General features: G+C 62.0%; 1 protein-coding gene across 3 annotated transcripts in view; it reads left to right on the top strand.

The window, feature by feature from the left end:
* The first annotated feature begins 5,678 nt into the window (after positions 1-5,678).
* The window catches only part of HMGA1 (high mobility group AT-hook 1), an 8,490-nt gene continuing 5,808 nt past the window's right edge, over positions 5,679-8,360 (top strand). The window contains exons 1-2 of one of the 3 annotated variants that reach the window (XM_057381465.1): positions 5,679-5,791; positions 6,016-6,139. The gene's annotated coding sequence lies outside the window, so the exon portion shown is untranslated. Of the gene's footprint in view, positions 5,792-6,015; positions 6,140-6,630; positions 7,288-8,360 lie in introns of those variants that run through there. The other 2 variants (XM_057381462.1, XM_057381463.1) reach the window with 2 other exon arrangements.

Raw genomic sequence — 8,360 nt, 5'->3', positions numbered from 1 at the left:
AGCCTGCCCCGTCACCGCGGGTTTGGGGGCGCGGAGGGCTGGGGTGCTCAGCCCCGTGGTGTTTTCCAGCCTTGTGGACCCCCCCTCGCAGCCCCTGACCCCCTCGGTGCCCCCTCAGGCCCCCTGCCAGCCTTCCGCTGCCATTTGAAAGATGAGCCCGAGCCGGGCACCGAGTAACCGGAGCCGGGAACGACCGGCGAGCGCCCGGCCCGTTATAGCCGGCCCTAATCCCCCGGCCGGGCTGGATGTCACATTSCCCCGGGAACGGGAGAACCAAAGGGACGCTTTCGCAGGGCAGGGACACGCCCCGTGCCTGGGGTCCCCTGCTAGGGACAAAGCCGCTGTCCCCGAGGTCCGGAGGTSCCCCTGTGGAGGGCTCTCAGCCCTGGAGCCGGGTCACCGGCACCCCGCGTCCGTCCCTCCCCAGGGGACCAAACAAAACCCCAGGGGGAGAGAGGGGAACGCGCCTCAGCCCTGCCCGGCCCCATTTTGCCCCCAGCACCGTCCTGGCCCCGATAAAGGATGCTGGACTCACCCCGGGACGGGCGGGGGGAGCATGCGGAGCCCCCCCGCCTCCAYCCCGCTCCACAGCCAGAGCCTCTCCCCGTTAGGTGGCAGCAGGAAACCGCGGCGTTGGCTTTTCCAACCGAAATAATTCCGTAATTCTGTGATTCTGGCTGCGTGGGAGAACGTTCCCCGCAGGAAAACCTGCCGGTTCCATCCCAGGACGCTCCATCCCGCCCTGCCCTGTTGCCTCGGGTCATTCACTSGCCATAAAGTGACCCTCTGCCCACTCTGACCCATTTCCTCCCAAAGCCCCTTGGTCAAACCCACAGGCCGTGGAGGGGACATGATCAGGGCTGCTCCGGGTCCCGCTCCCTCCCTTACACCAGCAGCCAGCTTGGCCCCGTTCCCCGTCCCGTCACCTCTGGCATCGCCTCCCGTTCCCGTTCCCATTCCCACTCCCCTGCCTCTGTGTCACCCCGGGCCCCCTGTGCCTCCGGAGCCGGGACTGTGCCAGCGGCTGAGTCAGCTCGGTGACCACCACCTGAGTCACCGGGACCGAGGGAAGTCCCTCTGTCCTCGATGCTTTTCCAACCGGAGCTGAGTAAAGGGGAAAGTGTCAAGGAATTTGGCTGGGAAAAGTGTTTTCTTGGAGCCCCGATAAGGAGCAGCCTCGCTGGTGCGTCCCCTTTGCCACAGTGAACTCGCAGCTGGCCAGGGAGTGGGGGGCTCCTTCCCTATCACACGGAATCTGCGGGGATTCCAGGGGATGGAGGAGCTGGGAAAGGCTGGGAAAAGCAGGAAAAACATCCCYTGGCCCTTGCACCGCGTGTCCTCCAGGACAAGCGCCTTGCAGTGCATCCCCTCACCCTTCCTGGGATGCTGCCGGCAGCCACCAGTTCCTCCACTGCCCTGTTCAGATCCGACGTGCAATAAAATACCTTGATTAAAAAAATATCATTCAGCCAGACCCCACTGAGAGCCCGCCAGCGAGCCCTCGATTAATGACCCTTCGCATTCCCCTCCGCCGCGTCCCCGTTAATGATTTGCAGCGGCTCCTCCCCGGCCCGTCCCCTCCCTCCCCCCTCCGCCGGCGCCCCCAGGCCGGGGCAGGGGGGAAGGGGCTCCTGCGGGTATTTTCTCACCCCCTGGCACATTCCTGGTTACACCAGAGGCGAGGAAGTTGCCACCACCCCCACCATGGGGCAGCCGCATCCTCGCACAGAGATTCTGCTCTGTGGGCACGGGGACAGCGCATGGCTCCATTCCTGGCGCTTCCCTGATTCCTGCCACCTTGTCCCTGCMGTGCGGGACCCCGGCTGGGCTGGCAGCCTCTCGCCACCCACCTGAGCCCCAGCACATGTGCCGAAGTGTGGGGGGAGCCGGGAACGGGGCCAGGGCTGCCCCCCGCAGCAGCCCCAGGCKTTGTGCTCCGGCAGGCAGCCCCGAGGAGGTTTCATGTTACTGGGAAACTGGGATGGCGGGATGTTCCCGGGGCAGCCCCGCAAACAAAAGGCCATTGTGCAGCCGCGCGGCGATGGCTGCGGCCCCGGAGCATCCCGCTCCCTGCCAGAGCCAACAGCCACGCCAGGCCCGGGAGGTGGCACAGCCYGGGGCATGGGAGCACGGGGCACCCGAGAATCTCCTCAAAATTCATGCGATGCTCCAACTGAGAGTGCCCAAGCCAGAGCGCCCCACGCACGGCCTCTTATCCGTGCCCATCCCACCGGCAGCAGCGCCCAAAATTCACCCGCACCTTCCCAGGGARCAGGACTGGCACTAAACCAGACCCTGCTGGCACCGAGTAGGGGTGAGAGGCAGGGACGTGTCCCCACAGGTCAGGACGTGCAGGTGAGGGGTGGCTGAGCCAGAGCCGCTTTCCAGCCCCACCGGCTGATCCTGCTCTCCCTGCGGCCGCCCTGGATCAGCCCGCGCTGCCTCAGGATCGTCAGGAGTTATTGTGTGCATTTCCCTGTGCGGGGGCTGTGCAGGCTCGGAGCCTAAGGCAGGCAGCACCTCCAAACCTTGCTGCTGTCTCACAATTTGGAGTGGCCAAATTGGAGTGGCCAAATTGTCCCCTAAATCCCCAGTTCCCCGAGTCAGGGGATCCAGCCCTCACCACGCCCCGTTAACTGCTGTCCCAGAGGGCTCTGGAGGTGACAAACGCTCCCGCTCGTAATTAACCGGGTGGCCATTCCAATCACCCAACAACCCGAGCTGACTCAGAGGATCGGGTTTCCCCTTTCCCAGGGAATTTAGCAGGAATTAGGCGCCCAAATCCCGAAGGCAGGGCTCGTTCGCGGGGCTGGGTGGCAGTGCCAGGACGCCGGGCAGGGCAGGACAAGATGTGTGTCCCTCAGGGCCACCCTCCAGTCTCCCCCATATCCTCCCTGGTGCTTTTCGGGGAGTGTCTGCGGTTCTGTGCAGCCCGAGGAGCTGGGGGTGATTTCAAAGCACCTTTTTTTTTTTTTCCAGGACAACTTCCAGAGGTGCAGCTTTTCTTTGTCACGGGGCACCCATTTCTCCATCAGGTCTCCTCCCGGGCCTGAAATATCGGCTAAATAAATCGAGATACGAAATAATTCGTGTGTGCACCCCCATTTACAGCTCGTGCACCCCACGGCACCGACCTGGGGCTGCTTCCTGCAAACCCCGGGCTCAAAGCAGCCGCATTAAGCCTGTAAGTTATCAGGTGATTTAGGAATTTGTCCCCAGTGTGGGGCTGCAGGAAAAAAACGCTGCCCTGGTGAGAGCTCAATCTGCTCCAGGGGTGGGAAGGAGGAGGGAGCCGTTTAATCAAATTAACAGGCCTGGTTTGGGGTGGGTCCGGGGCCGTTTGGCCGCATGGGGTTTCATCAATGGGGCCATCGGGGAAACAAAGCCGGGAGGGGAAACAAAGGCCACGTCCCTGTCCCTGTCCTCCCGCGCCATGGCCGGCCAGCCCTGTGAGCACCCGGAGCGCTGCTGTTTGCACCCCGGAGGGGTTCCCAGCTTGTCGRGCCCGCCGGGATCCCGGGGCTGCAGAGCCCGGTGCGATGCCAACCCGGCACGGCACCGGCTGCTCCGCCGTGCCCCGCGCTGGGCTCAGCTGCGATGGGGGGGATAATAAATCATTTGTTTCCCTCTTTCCAGCCATTTTCAGCTTCTGCTCTGGCTGCAGAACCCAACCCACAGGCTGGGGGWGCTTACCCAGCCCTGCTCCCAATCCCACTCAGCCACGAGCTGTAAACCAGGAACCCAAGTGCAGAAACAAAAGTGAAAATTATCTTCCCRCTCTGCGCTCCTGGGCCCAGCCCTGGGCTCTGCTCCAGCCCAGTTTTTTCCCTCTTTTCCCCTCCTTGCACGTGGTTGTGTTCCAGTGGCCATGTCCCCACCACTCTTTAGTTTTTGGGGAACCACTGCAGCGCTATTTTTTTTAAAGACCAAGTGGTCACTCCACGGGTGAACCCGGCGTGGGGAGGCCCCGAGGTGGGCTCAAAAMTGCCAAAATTTGGAGGGATCAAAGCAAAGCAGAGCAGCTCCAGCCGTTTGCAGTGCTCAGGCTGCTGCCATTCACTGCCACTGCAGAGTAAATAACGAGGGTTATTAATAACAACGAGCCTCTGCCAGCACAGAAACCAAGTTCCTCATCGGGCTAACGACAAAGGGGAAGTCCGAGAGGCAGCGCCGGGGCAAAAGGCACCTCCAAACCCAGGCAGGGTTTCCTGCAGATGGGGAAACACTAATTTTAGTAAAAAAAAAATAAAAATGCTCGGGTTCTGCACAGAACCCCCTGCCTGGATGCAAGGCCCTCAGATGGGGGAGACACCACAGCTCAGATCAGGAGCTGCACTGGGGTGCAGGCAGGGTGGTGCTTGCTCTTCCTGCAGGTGTTTGAGAGCAGGAACCCTCTTGCAGGAGGGCTCCCCCCCCCCTTTACTTTCATTTTTTAACTGTCAGAAAGGGACACTGCTCCGATTGTGTTTTAGGCAGGGGAATTTGCAGGGGATTTGAAAAATCCAAATAACAATTAGCAGAAACAAGCGCCCCAAGCTTGGCTGGGTTTGGTTTGGTTTGTTTTGCATTGCAAACTTCCCTTTCAGAGCAGTTTTGCACAGGCAGATATTGATATTTTTCACATTTCATCTTATTAAAGGACCCTTTTCTTCTTTTTTAAATAAAAACTTGCCTGAAACTTAAATCCAGCACTCTGAAGCTCAGATCCTCACTTCAGATTTCAACCCTTAAGAGTTAGGGTGGTCAAAAGCACCTACATCAGTTTCCATTAAACTTGTGATTGTTGTTTTCACAGAAGTTTGGGGAAATTTAACACAATCCCATCATGGAGAGGACRCTGAGCTCTGGATTTCCTGGTATCCCATCAAGGGAAACCACCMCGAGATCCCAAATGCTCCACACATCTTGGAAACCCTGCCCTGACATGGCAGGGACCTCGCTTTTGGGGTACTTCACTGGAGAGATGATTTTACTTCCAGAATTCTGAACAAAGCTCTTTACTGCAGACTGAGCCCAGCACATGCTTAAATCTCAGGAGAGTTTCTGGGCCCGCTCAACAACCCCCCAAATCCCACTGCACCAATAAGGAGCAGCCCCCAAAACCCCACTGCACTGAGCAGAACCCACAGCAGCCTCTCCTTTCGGCAGCGCTGCTGCACTAACACATTAAATAAATATCGAGACACGATCCGGGCGGCCCTGGGGATGGAGCCGTTAATGCTGGTGCCTCCAGATGGGCACCAAAAGCTTTTGGGGGGGTTACTTGGGGAGGAGGCAGCACGCAGAAGGAGCATCGTGCTTTGGCCACCACCGCATGGCCGGGCCCTGGCCGGTGATCGCCCCCACGGGGACACCGAACCCCCCACGCCAGCCTAAACACGGAGAAGGGGGGTCTGGGGATTTTCCTATCGGGGGTCCCTCATCGTGGGGTCACCCAGCCGGGGGGGAGGAGCCGCTCCCCCCGCACGGCCCCAGCCGGGAGCATTCCTGAAGCATCCCAKGCCGGGAGGACGGGAATGCCTCATTCCATCCCGGCGCTGCCTCCAGCCCCTCAAAAACCCGCCATCCACAGCCGGGGACCCTCGGCGGGCAGGGCCGGGGGCGCAGCCGCCGCCGCAGCGCTTTGAACGGCCCTATCGCTCCCGGCCGCGCCGCCCCGCGCCGCCCCCACCGTGATGCGGCCCCGGCTCCGCCTCCCCCGCTCCGCCGGCGCTGGGAGCTCCCTTCGCCTGTTTGCCCTTATTTAATTTCGAGTGTGATTTTGCTATTTTTAGCAGCTGGATCCCCTCCAGTAAGGCTAGGAGCTCGCTCCGGTTTTTTTTTTCACCCCCTCTCCCCCCTTTCCCCCCCCCCCCTTTTTTTTTTTTTCCTCGTTCCCTGCAAATGATTTTGACCCAGCTTCCTTCCTCCTGGAGCATTTTTTTTTTCTCTCTCTTTATTATTTATATAAATACGCGGGGCCTGGYGGGGCCGGGGATGCGGGGCTGAGCCGCAGCCTCTCTCTTCTCCTTGCAGATCCGCAGTCGCCGCGGGCGGGGGGTCCCTTCGCTCCGCAACACAAACCCGCCGGGAAAAACAAAACCATCAAACCGGCCCCAAAAACCCACCCCGAACGCCCGGCTCCGGGATCAAGCTGACTGTAAGTGCCACCTTCCTCTTCCTTCTGCTGCGGGGGGCGCGGGGGGCCGGGGCTCTGCTTCCCCTCGCCGCATGCGGGGCGCGATCGGCCCCGGCGTGTGGAGCTTTGCAGGGACGCGGCTGCGTGCGGCTGGCGGTTCCTCGCTTTATTATCGGTATTAATTATTGTTAATAGCAGCGTGATGCACCTGGCGGGCCGCGGCGGCCCGGGGTGGTCCCCGGTTCCGCTGATCCCACCGCGGAGCGACTTTGCTCCACTTACTCGATGCAAACGCCCCGCACGGCGCCCGGGGGGCCCGCACGGCCCCGGGACAGCCCCGGGACAGAACGCGGGGCCGGCAACGTGCAAGGTGCGTGGGGCCGCGGCCGGTGCACGGGGAGGGAGCGGGACCCGGCCGTGGGGCTGGGGCCATGTGGGGCCGGTGCGAGGCCGAGCCCGGCTCACCGGGGGCGCGCACACACGCGGCTCGGTGCGAAGTGGCCATGCCGGGGCTCAGCCGCCCCCCCCGGATGGTGCCCCCGCACCCCGCCAGGCCCACATCCCGCCAGCAGCGCTGGCTCCACGAGGGGTTTTATTACCACCCCCCCCACCAGGACAGGGGCTTCACAAAGCCCTGATGGTGCCCTTCCTGCCTCTTTTCTTTCTCCTCCACCTCCCTCCTTCCTTTCCTTTATCACTTCCTTTTATTATGCATCCCAGGAAGGAAGGGGGGGACTTTGCTCAATGGCAGGCCCAGGGGGGGTTCAGAGCAGCCCCGCGGCGGGTCTGAGCCGAGGAGGAGCCCGCACATCCCTCCCGGCCCGCACCCCTGCCCAACAGGCTCTTCAACTTCTGCTCCACGATTCCTTCCCCTCCTCCTTCCCCATCCCTCTGCCAGGAGGTGCGGCTGGGATCCTTCCCCAGCTGCCATCAGGCTGGATTTTCTGGGCGTGAAGAGATTTGATATACTATTTCTTTTTTTATTTTAAAGATCTAAGCCCCCGCCTGTCTCCCCGCTTCTCCTGGGCCAGTTTGTTTAATCTAAGAGTAGGTGGCAGGAGCGGGGGATTTATGGGGTTATCTGCACGGAGCAGCATAAGCCAGCGCAGGCGGCCAGGAAGGCAGGAGCAGGCCCAGGAGGAGCCGGGAGCATCGCTCCGAGGGGACAGGTTGGCCCTTGTGCAACCCGGAGGTGGCTGCTGAGGACGGCCCAGCTCACATTGTGGAGCAGAGGGAGCGGTGGGGCTGGGGGGAGGAGAGCCGAGCCGCTCAGCATCCACAGGGATGGAGAGGGGAGGAGGTTTCCTTCCCCCGGCTCCATCAATCGAGAGGGCAGATGTGGCCCCTCCACCTCCAAACCGTGCAGAGATGTTTCCCCCCGCCCTCCGGCCGCGGGGAGCCCGGCAGCCTCTGCCCGCGTCCCCCACTGATTCCTCCCTGCCTGGAAAGGTTTCTCTCTCAGCTGCTTCCTCTCCTCCATGGCAACCCAGCTGCTCCCTCCCTCCCTCCATGGCTCTGATGCGTGTGAGCAGGGCCGGAGCTGCTCCCGCCATGTGCCCGGCCTCGTCCCCTGGGCTCGGGCACACRCGGGGCCTGGCAGGTGCTGCCGAGCCGGGAGCATTGCGGGGGGCTGGGGTCGTTCTCGGGGTCAGGGTGGCGGCTGGGAAGGTGCTGRGGTGGGAGAGAAGCATCGCCCGTCCCCAGCATCCTCCTCCCAACCCCCTCTGCCGGAGCGCGGCATGGAGCCCCCTCCGCTCTGGAGCCCCTGGGGAGAGCTTTGAGGTGCTGGAGGGATGGGTGGGATGCAGAGGGGATCTGTGGGATGCAGAGGGGATCTGTGGGATGCAGAGGGGATCTGTGGGATGCAGAGGGGATCGGTGGGATGTGCACGTGCTTTCCCCAGCACCAACTTTGCAGCAGCAGCTTCTCGGGGAGGGGGGCAGACCCAGTGGCACCCCCATGCCGTGGAGGGTCCCCCTGGCATTCCCAGCCGTGGGGCTGCTCTGTGGGGTGTGGGGCTGGACCCTCCTCAGGGGGAGGAGAGCCCGGCAGGGTGGGGGCCATGCTGGGCCCATCTGTTTCCAGCTGCGGGAAGGGGCACGGAGCAGCTCGAGGCTGTGCTGCCTCTGACAGAGATTGACTTAAAAAGAGACAAAACCCCGTCCCAGCCCGACCAGCAGCCGGCCCTTTGCTGGCCTAAATCTAAACCATACTTCTTTTTTTTTCCCCCCCCTAAGAGTCT

This window comes from Malurus melanocephalus, unplaced genomic scaffold (genome assembly GCF_030028575.1).
Source record: "Malurus melanocephalus ecotype Western Australia unplaced genomic scaffold, MMel_1.1 scaffold_511, whole genome shotgun sequence".
Classification (NCBI taxonomy): Eukaryota; Metazoa; Chordata; class Aves; order Passeriformes; family Maluridae; genus Malurus; species Malurus melanocephalus.
The sequence above is the reverse complement of the archived record's forward strand: the minus strand, read 5'-3'. Positions and strand labels throughout refer to the sequence as shown.